General features: G+C 46.1%; 1 protein-coding gene across 2 annotated transcripts in view; it reads left to right on the top strand.

Annotated features, from left to right (window-relative positions):
- gli3 (GLI family zinc finger 3) overlaps positions 1-15,151 on the top strand; it is a 106,003-nt gene that overhangs the window by 9,505 nt on the left and 81,347 nt on the right. The window contains exon 2 of one of the 2 annotated variants that reach the window (XM_054764876.1): positions 6,050-6,125. The exons of the other annotated variant lie outside the window; for it this stretch is intronic. The gene's annotated coding sequence lies outside the window, so the exon portion shown is untranslated. The remainder of the gene's footprint in view (positions 1-6,049; positions 6,126-15,151) is intronic. 2 annotated transcript variants of the gene reach the window in all.

Genomic DNA, 15,151 nt, shown 5'->3' with positions numbered 1-15,151 from the left:
GGTGATTTTTGGGGGTCGGCCACATGAAAAACCCCTTCCACATGTGGAGATATTTGTTTGAAAGTCCTCGCCAGCTGTTCCACATTTGATCTGCTTGTCTGCTCTCGGGTTTCATCATGCCAGGGGTCCTGTTTGTGACACTCGGAAAATTAAGAATGGCCGCCACAAAAAACAACAACAATCTTATTAGCATTTTGTGTTTTTTTTGTTGTAATTTACTCATAAAAAATCAACGTAGAATTGAACAATTGTATGTAAATATTATGCTGATTTAACACCAGTCAAATTCAGGTTCAAACTGACAACATGAGAATAATTATAATTGTACTTGCAAGTGCATTTTAAGGCCTGTGCGTTAAAAAATGAAGCTATTCAAGGTGCCTAATAATAATACTTCAGGAAAATGAAACTCTAAAATTAGTATGATATGCACACAATATATTATACACAAAAACGTGGAAATGGTGTATCTATGAATAAGTAATTAAAATTAGGTCATTAATTTATTGCATTAATTTAGGCAGATGTTTTTTCTAGTATTTAATTAGATTTAATAGTAAAATATAGCACAAATGTATTTCATTGAAGGGTAGGAGTCAAGGGTATTGGTGTCAAACAGGTGCACCTTTTACCAAAAAAAAAAAAAAAAAAAAGGACGTTGTCTCATTAAGATGGTGATGAATGCAGCGGCGTTTAAGATGCTAATCTGCAGGAATGAGACGGGCGACAAGGAGCTGCTTATTCGCTCCGTCTAAGAAGAAGAAGAAGAAGCAGCAGCAGCAGAAGATGAATCCGCGTCAAGGAGCGGTCCGGATAATACGAATATCCGGCGGATATTTCAGATAGCGGCCGCATGCTGTTTATCTCAACTTTTTAAATCCAAAAATTATGCAAGAGTTACGCTCGCCCGGCGCACCCGTGACCTGGCGACCCTGCAGAATAGAAGCTGTCATGTTAATGCGAGGGGGTGACATTCTATTAGCTTTTTGAGCTATGGCCTCTCCTCCTTTTTTAACTCACACACACACACACACACACACACACACAGTGTGTCCTCAGGCCTTTTTTTTTAACACCCCTTAAAAGAATACCTGCTATCAAGTTTGTATGCAGGAGGCCCTAATGAGCTGTGTTGTCGTGCTAATGCCGGCCCTCAAAGAGGTGCGAGAGGTTGTGTTGTGAAGGAAGTTGACTTTCCTTTAAGATAATTTACCACTTGCTTGCCGGGGCACGTTGCCCCATCCTGGCTTGTTTGTTTATAAAGTGTTAGCTCGAGCCGGCTGGTGGAAAGTTTGCAAAGCAGGAACTTCCTGACAGTAGAAGAAGAAGTGTGCGGGAGGGGAGAAAGCTGTGGCGAGCTGGCGTCAAAAACGTCCGGATACATTTGCGTGCGAGCGGAGACAAGAAAGGGGCGCAGGAGGGCTCCTCCTTGGCCCGCTAATCCCCAGGCTCAGCCATCCCTTCAGGGCATGCCTCAGATCTGGCTCTGCGGCGCTCCGTACGGACCAGCCAGCTCCGACGGCCGATTTAATATGCTATGTGTTCCCGCTCTCGCACACCCCCCCACCTCCTCAGCCATCATTGTCCCAGTGCGGGACCCCCGACCCCCCCATCCCCTGCTTCAAGGAGCCTGCTAAAGGCACCTTTCAAGCTGGGTGATGCCTTTGGATAAGGCATATGGCGAGGCAGGCCAGGGGGAGGAGGCTAAAGATATACTGTCATTTTAGATATGTGTTGCGCATATTCAGGAGCTGATATGCTCACTTTATCCACCTCTTGTCCTCTTTTTCTATCCGAGGCAGAGACACCGCCGCTTTCATAATGTGCTTGAAGAAACTACAATGGGACTCAACTACCCGAATACACACACTTCCTGCTTATCGCTCAACTTTGCAATTAGGATTCATGCGTTATTTACTGAAAAACTGAAGAGCTTAAGGAAAAATATTGCAATATTAACACTAGTCAATAAAATAGAACAACGCTTGACCGAAGACCCACTCATCCATTTGAATGTAATCCAGCTAACTAGTCAAATCCACCAGGAGTTTTGTAGTGGGTGCAAACACTTACAAGTACAGGGGTCTCAACCTCAACGTACACGGGGGCCACTGGAGGGAGAGCCTGGGTAAGGCTGGGCTGCAGTTTTGTAAAAAAGTTGCTAAAGTTAGGCATTTAGGGTTAACCTGGTTGTTTATTTTTCCCTTTATTAGTAGTTGTCTTATGTGTGTTTACATACCTGTTACTTCTTTTGCTGTCACGTTTGTGTTCCCACTGTGATTGTAGTTAGGGTTCTGTCCCCCCCCCCCCCCCCCCATTCATTTCACTGTGTGACAACTAAGGCCTCTGGACCACCTGTTGCGGGACTCAAGATTGCCACCGTATATATAATATCAATCACACACACACTAAGTAGGGGGCCAAAATATGTGAGAAAGTATTCAAAGTTTGCACTGAGGGTGGTCAAGTCTGTGGGGTCCAGCAGAAGGGGAGCGCAAATAACAAAGCAAAAGTATTTAGTGTACAAACTGAAGTTACGTTCTCCAAGTCCACAAGGAGTGCGACCACTTCAGGGGGTGCAAATACTTAAGTAGGAGGTATGAGAACGTATTCAAAGTATGCACTGAGGTTGTCTAATGTGAGAAGCAATGTCATCCAGGAGAAGCTGGGAGCAGAACCGCTGCTGACCAGGTGGTGTGGCTTGTGCATCTGGTCAGGAAGCCTCCCGGAGGTGGGTAGGTGTCTGGGGGACGTTCGACTGGTAGGAGGCCTTGGGGAAGACCCAGGACACGTTGGAGAGACTATGTCTCTCAACTAGCCTGGGGACGCCTCTGGATCTAGGAGCCAGGAGTGGGAAGTCTGGGCTTCCCTGCATAGGCTGCTGCCCCCGTGACATGAAGATGGATGGGTGGATGGACTGAGGTTGTCAACTCGATTGGAGCCCAGTATTGGGTCCAGAAGATGGGTAGAACAAATAACACAAAAGTACAAGCTGAAGTTACCTCCTACAAGAGTGCTACCAAGTCCACAAGGAGTTCTCGAGCTCTGCCAGTGTGACAGTACTTTTGTAGCCGTGTCCAACTGTCTTAAAAGTTTGCACTGAGGTTGTTGGAACCGAGGATTGGATTCAACAGATGGGTATTGCAAATAACAAGGCAAAAATGACCTTTTGTCAAGAGTTCTACCAAGTCCACCATGAGTTTCTGAGCCCTTTATGGGGTCCAAATACCAAGGTTGCCAAGTCTGTTGGACCTTGGTATTAGGTTCAGCAGATGGGTAGTGCAAAAAAACATGGTAAAAGTGGTTATGTATTTTGTGTACAAGATGAAGTTACCTTCCTGAGGAGTTCTACCAAGTCCACCAGGAGTTTCTGAGCTCTTTATGGGGTTCAAATATCAAGGTTGCCAAGTCTATTGGACCCTGGTGTTTGGTTCAGCAGATGGGTAGTGCAAATGATGTGAAAGTCTTTGTGAATTTGTGTTCGTGTCAACCACACCTTAGAGTCCACTCATACGGTAAATGTGGATCAAGGTCGGTGCGGTCATGTTGACAGGATATGGTGTACATTTCTTTGAATTTCTTTGAAACGGTGTCTTCCGTTCCCACGCAACACGCCAACAAATGTTTACGGTACTGAACTGAACCGGTCTGTACCGTTCAGTGGGAATGAGGCTTAAGAGTCCATTTCTCAGATGTTGTCAGACCAAACGATACGCATCCGTCCCAGTCACGTCCGTGCACGTTTACCTGCCTCAGTTGGCGTCGACGCCCTGGCAAGATCGCCAGCAGGGATAAGCGTGTTCGGTGTCAGCTCCATTTGATTTGGGCGTTCACGCTGCATCTCCCGCGGGCACACCGCCGCCGCGTTTGCCTAATGAACAGGAACTGGAGTTTAGAGCGAGTCCAAATGAAAGAGAGTCTGCTTGTGCACTTTTACGACGTGTTTTCTTTTCTCACGAGGACGCCGCTCGTCTCCACCACCCTCCCCCCCTCCTTCACCTTTGCGTGTTCGCCGCCGTAAAAACGTCTTAAAGTCTGTGGCGGCGGCGGCGTGAAGTGTCGGGGGGGGGGGGGGGGGGGGGGGGGGGCGTTTGCTTGTAAGGTTGAGCGCCTAAAGTAAAGAAACCCGGGGGTTGTTTTTGCACATGTGGCATTGTGTCGCCTGCGACGGGAGTGGGGGGCGATGTGTCACTGGAGCCCGTCTTCTTCAAGCGCTCTCTTATTTCTCCAGTGCGTCCTCTGAACGTTTTGTCCCTGCGTCATGAATGAAGTTATGTGTTTAAAGCATGAATGCTCACAATGTGAACCCCGTGTGTTTGCGGCCCCGCGGTGCTCGTCTCCTCAGTCTTTCATTTTGGAGTCTCAGCGCATCCCGGAGTGGAGGTCAATGAGGAGTCTATTGTTTGCCGTGTCAGGAGGTTAATACCTGAAAGAAGCACAGCAAACATGTTTAGATGAGAGCACCCCCAACCCCCCTCCCACCCTCGCTTTCACTCTTCATTTCCGTCCCGTTCTAGAGTGTTCTTTTTTTTTTTTTTTGTATTTACCAAAGAATGCTGACAGAGCCTGGCTTTAATAGTGCCTCCTCATCTTGGAGAAACAAAGGAAGAACTCAACTATCTGAGCAAACTTCTGCCCCAAGCTTCCAGAGCCCCCGCCACAAGCCCCCTTTTGACAGCGCTGCATTTGAAGACTAATCGTTTTTTCTCATGCAAAGCATGCTGTTTTAAGAGGCCGGGCCATGGGTGTGTGTGTGGGGTGGGGGGTGTGTGTGTGTGGGGTGGGGGGGTGGGGGGGCTGTGTTTTAACAATACTCCACAGGGAGTGAGGAACAGGGTTTTGGGGATGGAAGAAGGGGCGGTGGGCTCTGTGTGTGTGTGTGTGGGGGGGGGGGCTCCTCTTTCCTTTTTCTCTGTTGACAAAGCCCAGTTCCTTTCAGGGCTCCATGGGAGTGGGGGGGGGGGGGGGGTTGGCGCGCAGGATGAGGCGCATCCAAGTTCCTTGAAAGAGAGGGAGACATTTTTAATGACAGTTTGTCATCGTGCTCCCTGAACTTCCCGGTGAAACGTGGGGGCGGCCCTTTGCGGCTGACAGGCCAGGAGAGGGGGGAAAAAAAAAAGAAAGAACCCAGGCCCCAAAACGTCTTCAACTATTCCTGCCACACTGGTGTTTTTATTAAAGGGAGGGGTTGGAAGTATATCTTATTCATGAAGAAAGCCAGGTCGGACTTCCCAAAGAATTAATTATGTCGCAGATGCAGGTTGCAGAGCGCAACATCGCAACGCCTCCCTCGATGGGAGCGGCCTGCGCGAAGCCTTCCATTTGTCAAAGGTGGCGGACCCCCTTTTCCCACTTCTCAACACTTTCGCCATCCGCTCCCTAACTCATTGTCTGGGCCCAGGCAGGACATTAGTCACCGCCATGCACAGCAGCCTGCAGGGGGCTAAAGGACCTCAGCTCTGGGAGTCCGGGGCTGCGACCGAGGAGACGGGGAAAGGTTGGGGGGTTGAGAGCATGGCGAGGAAATGTGGGGCGGATGTAAAGCGAAGAAGATAAAATGTAAGAGTGTGTGTGTGTGTGTGTGTGTGTGTGTGTGTGGACAACCACTCCTAGCTCTACCTCAGGGCTCAGTGTGTAAGCCCCTGTCTACCCCCCCGCCCCCCACCCCAACCCAAAGCTGCTTTCACAAAGAGATTTACAAGACAGGTCTCCGGTGTGTTTCACTGCCCTGCATGATAAGTGGCGGACTTGGATTGTGTGTGCGTGTGTCTCACAAAACCTGACCTTTCTTGTTTTTCTACATGAAATTCTGCTCCGTTATTAACGATCAAGCAGGTCAGACTGACACCAGCCCCCGTATGAAGGACCCCTTGCTGCAATTTGTGTGTCTGTCTGTGTGTGTGTGTGTGTGTGTGTGTGTGTGTGTGTGTGTGTGTGTGTGAAAGCATTCTGCACACTCACACGTACGAAGATCCCGTTAGCTTTTAGAATTATTTATAAAGCTCGGCTTTTGTGTGGCGCTCTAAGTCTCTGTCTCCTCCCATTACAGGCTATGACTCTACCTGCGCTCCCCTTTTTTGTCCCCAAATGCTCCCTCGGACCCCCTCCTGGTGTCCTGGTGTAAGGTGGGCGTGAACCCTCAAAGCCATGACCCACAAGAACATAACACATTTTCAGTTTTTCCATCCAATACCTTTGATGAGTCATACAATGAATGGGATTGCGAATGGTAACCGCCACCTTTTACAATAGAAATTACATGAAATAGAAAAAAATATTTAGAAAATAATAAATAAATAAATAAATAAATAAATAAAATAAACTATATTTTTTAAATATAAAAAAATTATGAAATAATAGTAATAATAATAATAAAGTTGAATAAAGTGATGGTGGTTTGTGGATACGTAATACAGGATATGTAACACGGACATCCTCAATGTTTTATTGTCATTAGACAAACGCTCAGTGATTTACAGGCCGATAGTTAGGTGCCCCTGCGAACACATTTTGCTCGATGGCGGCCATGTTTTGGAACCAATCTTGCTCAAATTTTGCACACGTCTGCTTGTCAGGCCCCTGAAAGCGTGTGCCAAATTTGGTGGCGATTCGGCTAAATATGCTTAAGCTACAGTTGCCATTTTGTAGAGCTGCGTGAGAAATTTCAGGTCAACTTTGGGTTTTAATGCGCCACCATGTGGTGTATATGTCCGAAAAATAATCGCACAGGCAGGTAGGGGTGCGTGTTCTGACAACATTTTCACCCTTATATGCGTGGCGGTGCAGGAGTAGAACATTTTTAGTGAGGAAAATGTGTTAAAAATACTCGTCCTCGTATTTAAAAGAGGAAAAAATGTGTTTTTCCCACAAGGTCACTTCAGAGAGGGCCCCATAAAGTTTCTCTTGACCCATCCCCATATGGCCTCTATTACTGGGTAATCCACCAGCGTCTCCCTCCCTTCTTCTAGCACGCAGCAAGGCAGGATGAAGGTTTGAGTGTGTTTGCGAGGGTTTTATGTTAATGTCGCTATTATTGAAACAAGCCGCGATGCGATTATAGCCCCGCATGCTACGTACGGACTAGCTCGCCGTCTGCCTCTGGCGCGGGGATCAATGCAAACAAGCTAACGTGGCCTAATAAGCCATTAGCGCCCCCCATTGTCAGGGAGATTTACATACATGGAGCAGGCCCACTTATAAAGCTCCTGTTCTGTCCTGGAGCGAGGGATGATTGTGCGTGTGAGTGATGAGGCCGTCGTCGTTTTGCCGCGTCGGGAGATGTGACCGCGATTACGCCGCTCGCTTCCTCTGATGTCGTCCATCGCTAAGTGGCAACGGGTGAACTTATTATCCCTGTCTTAACTTCCAGCGCAGAGCCAGCTGCTCTCCATGCTTCCCAATTAACCCCAACCTCCCCCTGCCTTCATTAAGGCCCCTGCCCCCTCTTCCTCCTCTTTACCATGTCAGCTTTGTTTACCCACAGAGATGTGCTCCAGCTTCCACGTTTATGTGAGTCAGACTAGTAAGAACATCCAACTGTAGAGGGGAGGGGGGGCTCTGATGACATTCTTGCTACTCCGTCTTGATGTTGGGAATTTTTCAGGGCGGTTTTGCCAACTCTTTGGGAAGTTTTTTTGTGTAGTGTTTCGACTTCAGCGACTTCCAAAGTATGCAGCTGTGTGTTTTTGATGAATTTGTTTCCGATGAGTAACAGTGCGCATGCATGCATGCGTGTGTGTGTGTGTGTGTAGCACTCTCAAATCCCCTGAGACCCACAGTGTGAGTGTGTGTGTATTCTACAAGTTGCCGTGGAGGGATGGTTGAAGGTTGGTGGGGGAGTGAAGTATAACGTGGCTGATATGAAAGCAAAGGGAGAGCGTCGTCTCCAAAGTCTGCGGGACTCCATCTGAGCCGCCGCTCGTCTTTTGATGTCACACCTCGCCTGCCATCGGCTCCACGCCGCGGAGTGGAGGAGTCGCACTCCGCAGCAGCCACTTCCACTCTGTGTGGGTTTTGCCTTTGAAATGTGCCCGCGTGCACGACCCGGGAGCCGATTCACTTGTCTGCACAAGCACAATGCAGCCTGAAAGTGTTGATGTCAATTGTTAACGGGCCATAATAATGGACACAGCCATAAAAATGCCTATTTTGAATACTCTCAACCCTATAATACGACCCTCACAGCTATTAAACTCATTTTAAATGCAGTTTTACACATAAAAACAATTACAGGCACACCGTGTATGGTGTTGTACTTACAAAACACACACATACAAAGCATCACGTCTTGTCCAAGCGTCTTCCTGCTGGAAAATGTTGAGTGAATTGACATGTGAGACAACGCTCTCTGCTAGATTCATAGCTGCAGCGCTTTCCCCCCCTGCAGGTAGCGCAATCAAACCCCTTTCTGTATATATATATATATATATATATATATATATATATAAAGTACAGTTTAAAGCAGAGAAAAGAAATCTGCGAATATGTGGGGATCGACTGTATACCACATGGACAACAATGCTGCCATTTTCTCCAAAAGACTGCACTAACAACTACTTGACCCTCAAGTTGTAGGTCATTTAAAGGTGTCCACTTTTGAATAATGTTCTTACAGTAATACAGTCAAACGTCGTGCATCGTACACTCCACATTGTTTTTTTTGTTGAAAAAATGTGCTAAACAATACAATGTGCAAAAATATTTATGCAAAATTATAATTATTCTCTCCTAAAATGTATTTTTTGTTAATGTTGTTGGGTTGTGTTGGATTTGCATTTGCATTTGCAAAAATTGCTTCGGTTTTCATACGTTGTGGCTCATGTCGGACCGTTTGGAAAGATTTAATAACAAAAAGAGGTTTGTGAGCACCGTACGTGACAGAAATCTATCATCCCTGTTCCGTGGTTTACTCTATTTGTGGGAGAACGCTCGCTTTTGAAGTTTGGGACATCATGAAGGAAAAAAGCCTCTTTCCGCAGGCTTCACTACACATCTTAAAATGCATGTTAAAGTATAATTGTTCTCTCTAAAATGTATTTTTTGTTATTTTTGGGTTGGGTTGGATTTGCATTATTTCCTGCGGGAAAAATTGCCTCGGTTTTCATACGTTTCAGTTTTCATTGCCCCTTTGGAACGAATTACAATGGAAATGGAGGTTTACTAGCACCAAACGTGACAAAAATCTGTCACTCCCTCACTTGTTCGCTCCACTTCTGAGGAAAAGAGGAGCTGTAACGCTCTTTTTAGAATGATATCATGAAGGAAAATAGTAATAATAATAGATTTGATTTTATATAGCACTTTTCAAGGTACCCGAAGCGCTTCAGAATGACGTGAACACCTTATTCATTCACTCCTCAGTCACACACTGGTCATGGTAAACTACATCTGTAGTCACAGCTGCCCTGGGGTAGTCTGACGGAAATGTGGCTGCCAATTTGCGCCTACGGCCTCGCCGACCACCACCCAAACATTCATTCGCATTCATACACCAGTGTGGGCAGCACTGGACGCAAGGTGGGTGAAGTGTTTCTTTAGTGAATAGGCTAACCGAGCATGATGATGCTGTTGAAATGTGAGTGTAATGTTAGCACTGTTACACAGCTTACACAGCCTTGCTAACGTTTGTGTCCTCCTGTCCCAACGTTGTTGTATGTGATATATGGCATCTAATACGTTGGAAGAGTTACTGTCAATATGTGGACAAAGCTGATTAGCATTAAAGCTACGGGCACAAAATGGCTTCCAAAAAGCTGTCTAAGTTCCAGCATGAAGGCTAGATTTTGGACCTCACACATTTCTAGGAGACAATTGTGGGACTTTGAGAGTATTGTTGACAAATCCTATAATATGAGACCAGACATATAATAATGTTTTTCCATGCGTAGTGTAGAACTACAGCCAGTGGCAGTGATTTATCGCTGGTTAGTTGAGGGGAAAGTCGACTGTTGCCACTCCCACGTCTCTCCCGTGCCTCGCCGACATGTCGGCTCACGGATGGCGTGCTGACAGAGTGACCTTATTCCAAGGAATGTTCATCCCGTCTCCTGAAAGATAAGGTGAACGTGCACGTTTAACAGAATCACCCCTTTCAGCGCGCGTGGAATGCATAACCCGCCGTTACCCCCTGGACGTCTTCCCATCCGCACAGGAAGTGGGACATTAAAGCCGTGCCATTCCTACATTGCCCCCCCCCCCACCCCCCCCCCCCCCCACCCCGCCTCCTTGTTTTTTTTTTTTTTGTTTTTTTTTTTTCCCCTCTTTCTGCATTCCTCGTCCTGGCTGTGGCACATTTCAGCTCAGCCTCATTCAGCATTCCTTTACATCCTGATTGCTTTGCCCTCCCCGCTCATTTCTTGCAAGTCTCCCCCTGTTTAGGTCCGGCTTTATCACGCCAGAGCCAAACAGCAAGACAACTTCATCTCATCCAATTTGGAGCCCTTTAATGCGCTTTAAATGGCACGGCCCGGGGGCCAGCACGGGAATTAATAAGAGCCAATCAAGCTGGCCGCTGGGGCATCCAGTCCAGTCTTTAAGTAAACATTATGACTTCTTGAGCGGGGGATTCGGGAGGCAGCGCTGGATGAATTGCGTCGGAGCTCGGGAAGGGCTAATTTCTCACTTAGCCGTCCTGATGGGGCTAGCTAATAGGCCTCGCTTTGCCTGGCTGATTGTCTGCCGCCTTTATTATTGCGCATTATCGCGCTGCCCCCTGGCTGTTGTCGGGCTTTGGCCTCGGAGACGCTCGCTCCCGCCATTAATCACACGACGCCGCTCCGACACGTACACCAATGACTCACGGGAGTGAATGAAAGTGCAAGTAGACAAATTAAAGAGCGCCACAGATGTCTAACGGAGGGGGTGGGAGGACAACTTTGCTAATAACTTTATAACCTGTAGCTTCATGACGTCTTTAAACACATTTTCCCTTTTTAAGCTGATTTTATTGGTAATTGTTGCTGTGCTTTCACAAATTTGTAACAATTTAAATACATGTAAAGATCATGGCAGTGAACCCTCAGATTACTTTTTTTGCACAACCCCTTTTTGGGTAAAGATGCTCGCACTACACACACACACACACACACACACACGCACGCACACACACACACACACACACACACATATATACAGTATATTGAAGCTGCACACATCCCCTCCCTTGGGTCGCCTCCCTTATTCATCCAAAGCTGCATCTCCTATCCCTGCACCGTGTTCTCACAGACACACACATACTGTATATACAGTATGTTCTTTTCTGTGCAAATGTGCCGCAGAATGAATGCAAGCTTGCTCTGCAGACGAGGGGCCCCAAAGGCAGGGACGCAGACCCTCAACCTGCAGTTTGAATGGCAAGCGTCTTGCAAAGTTCAAGACGGAAAACTTTCCCAAGGACCTTGGTTGTGTTTTGCTGCAGTCATGATCTGCATCGAGCGCCCTGGGCCTCCGCTAAAGCGCTGAACAAGCATCTTGCGCGGCGCATCAGGAAGTGTCGCATCAAAGGCTGCAGCGTGGCAGCCAATGCAAAGTCAAAATATATAAATAAGTACTTTAATAAGCAGGGAGCAGCAGTGGTGGGAGCGGTGGTGAGGGCATTAAACATGCGCGCCAGGCTGCCATTGTTGCTTCATTGGGGCCTTATCTGCTGGGTAGCGAGCTCAAAAAAAAAAAAAAAAAAGAGGCATCATCGTGTAAGCGTCCCGATTACATCGTGCGGGTTTGTTACGCAGGAATGTAAGATGCACCCGGCTCGCTCAGGGTCCCACAGCAGCCCTCCGAAGCATTGTACAGTGAGTGGAGAGGTCTGAGCGAGCACGACGCTCACAGGGATAATCCTATTAGCGCCGCTCAAAGCCACTGATGGGACGCTTTGTTGCACTGTTTGTCCTTGACAAAAAAAAAAATAAACATCCCACGTTTGCACAAGCTGCACTTTTGTTTGGATGATTACAGACCGGAGGAGTTTGTTAAACAAGCTCAGTATTAACGACGAACATACGCTACATACCAGGGATACTGTATTATACTTGATGTGCTTTTCTTCCTCTTCATGCAACTGCACGGACCACAAACAGTCAAGGTGAATCATAAAACTGGACGAGTGCATTTCTCAAAATAATTTTCCTGATCACCTCACAAATGTGCCGCAATTCTTAAGGCATAATCGCTTGTGACTAAGCCATACTTTGTCAAAAAACAGTGGCAGTCGTGTTAATTATGCCGTATCGAGCCCCACACACAGGAGAATGGACAGGGAGGGTCGGCAGGAACACAGTCAGAGAGACAAAATACATTTAGACTACTAGTAGAACTGTTTGTTTTCCTGAACATTATATGTATATTAAAAAATGTAAATATATTTAGAAATCGTTGACTTGTTATTCATGATTATGTTGATATTATTGTGTATTATATTTGATAGGGGTGTAACAATACGTGTATTTGTATCGAACCGTTCAATACAGATGCGTACCGAACTGTGACCCCTGTAAACGCAGTTTCATATTTGTTTGATCAACTTGTGCTGAAAGCTCAGTGTATCGGCCATCGACTACTCTGGCTTACAGGAGGTTGCTTTGTCAAGCACAGAGCCACTCAGCTCCGCCTCCCACATTCATGCCATGCTGGAAATGTTGAAAAATGTGAAAAATGTTTGCAATTTCAATAAAATTAAAATAAAAAGAGGGAAGGTCATTTATTTTTTGTATGGGGAAGAAATATCGAACCGTAACAAACGTATCGAACGGAACGGAACCGTGAATTTTGTGTATCGTTGCACCCCTAATATTTTATATATATTCTTATATATTTTATTTACAAAATATTTACATAATATTAAACACTATGTATGTGAAACAAAACAAATATATATTTAGATATATTTTGGAATGTTTGTTATGCTTTATACATTTTTTATGCTGACTACTTAATTATGGCATGTATTTCTATTTAAGGAAAAATAATTACAAAAATATAAGATAGATTTTGGGTTTAAATATTTAATAATAATATTAAATATTTTTATTTAAACAATTTTTTTTTGTTAAATAGAAATGCATGTAATAAGTTCAGTCAAAATTACATTTTTTGAGAACACTTTGAAAGTATTAGACAGAAAGTGTTGTTTTTGGAGTCATTTTCATATAAGTTTGTCCATTCCTGCCGCCCCTCCCTGTCCATTCTCTAGTAATAATTATTTTAAAATATATAATTATTTTTTGTTTAACTATAAAGAAATATAATGTTGAGCAAAGTCAACATTTTATTGTATTGTATTTATATTAGCGTGTTATCATCATCTTACCCCATGCAGTTGTGTATTTTTGCAATTTCTTGTTTCAATTTCATGCGTGTACTCAATAAGAAAACTTTTTTTCATCACAGTGCCATCAACGTGATCCAGCCCCAGTTGAAAAAACAAAAAAAACTTTGAAAAAATGTCTTTAAACAAAGTAACTGCAGAACTCCCACATGGAATATTCCAGCAGCATGTAAATGAGCAACAGTCTCAATAGCTCAAGCATGTCCAAATACACAAAAGGGGGAAAAGGCTGTGTGCTAAACCAGTTTGCGTGTGCATATCAGTGAATTTGATGTGTGTTTGTGTTTGTGTGTGTGTGTGGCAGGGTGTGACTAATTCCTGCTAAATGGCCCTCACTAGAAGGTCTGTCCCCCCTGTTAGCTGTAAGGCGAGACTCTGTGCCATCTGGGCACCGTGTTTGCTCTCGCTGGTGAACATCAGCCACCCCCTCCTCCTCCCACTATAAGGCACAGGGGAAGCTGTAAGCCCAGCATGGAAAGTTAAGTCTGCGGTTTTCCTCGGAGAGCCAATGCGTTTGGGAACACCTCCTCAGTGGAGAGTGTGAACCTCATGACTTGCCCTCCGCTCGTCTCCTGAAGGGGCCCTCATCCCTCATGCCATAACCTTATCCAATGCAAACACACGCACGCGATTCTGTTTTATTGCAAGATTCAGGCTAATCTGGCTCCAGGGCTTAGACGCAGTCCCCCCCCTTCTTTTTTTTTACGCCCTTCCAGTGTTTTTAGTTGTTCCAGCTGTGCAGGAGAACCTTAATGTTGTTGGCATAGCTGTGAAATTTGCAAAAACACACACAGGAAAACATGTGCAGGCATGCAGGGGCACCGTGAGCACACACACGCACACACACAGCTTCACGCTCCACCCTCTCCCCATTCATTCTCCACCCCCCCCCCCCCCCCCCCCGTGTTTTTTTTTTATCCCGCTTTTGCGTGCAATCGTCTCCATCTCTTCCCTCCCCTCCAACTTGGTGCACTCTTGATAAGCGTCAGATAGCAGATCTCGGTGGTCGCTGATGTAATGATGATGAATGCTGCACCGCCGCCAGCCTCCTGTGGGGAGGTGTGGGGGTGTGTGTGTGTGTGTGTGTGTGTGGGGGGGGGCTCGACACCGAACAGTCACCCTAATGAAATGAACACAAATACGGCACCTCGTGTGTGAGGAGGTGTGCCAAATCTAAGACGACAGTTCAGGAGCGCGTGTGTGTGAGCAGGTAACGTGACCAAGAAAAAATGTGGCCAAAAGTTGATTTTAGCACTTCACTTTGATGTCTTCAATTTGACTTTCAGCTCATTGCTTTTGTCGCGAGGCGTATAATTTATGTTAAATTGATTTGCTTAATGTGCTTATAAAATAAGGATTTTTCCCCCCCACCCCACCCTTCTGAACAGTGCGCATTGTGGCATTTTAAACCTGTTTAATGGCCTCGCTCTCGCTGCGGAAGGATTACACTGCAAATAAAGATGCACTCATCGGGCGATAATGCCTAATCAACTTTTCCGAGGTCGTGACCCGGCATGGAGGTGAGTTTTGTGTCCTTGAAGAAAGAGAGAGCGAGAGAGAGTGAGCAGGCCGCAACATCTGCAGCGTGCAGGTCAGAGGGATTACGGGTGGAAAGGTCTTTGCTTTTAATTGCTGCTTTCAGGGCTGTTGGGCCGGCCTGCCCTCACAAACACAAAAAGCCCGTCAGACACGCTCCAGTGGCCCGGACTTGGGAATGCTTCTGGCGGAATGCTCCTCTGGCTTGCTTACCCCAACCGAGGCCCGGACACTTCATTAGGTACACCACATACCAGTGTTTCCTATACACTCGTCCCTCGTTTATTGCTCTTA

The sequence above is a fragment of the Dunckerocampus dactyliophorus genome, chromosome 21, assembly GCF_027744805.1.
Source record: "Dunckerocampus dactyliophorus isolate RoL2022-P2 chromosome 21, RoL_Ddac_1.1, whole genome shotgun sequence".
Classification (NCBI taxonomy): Eukaryota; Metazoa; Chordata; class Actinopteri; order Syngnathiformes; family Syngnathidae; genus Dunckerocampus; species Dunckerocampus dactyliophorus.
Note: the sequence above shows the minus strand (reverse complement) of the source record. Positions and strands in the feature narration are given on the sequence as shown.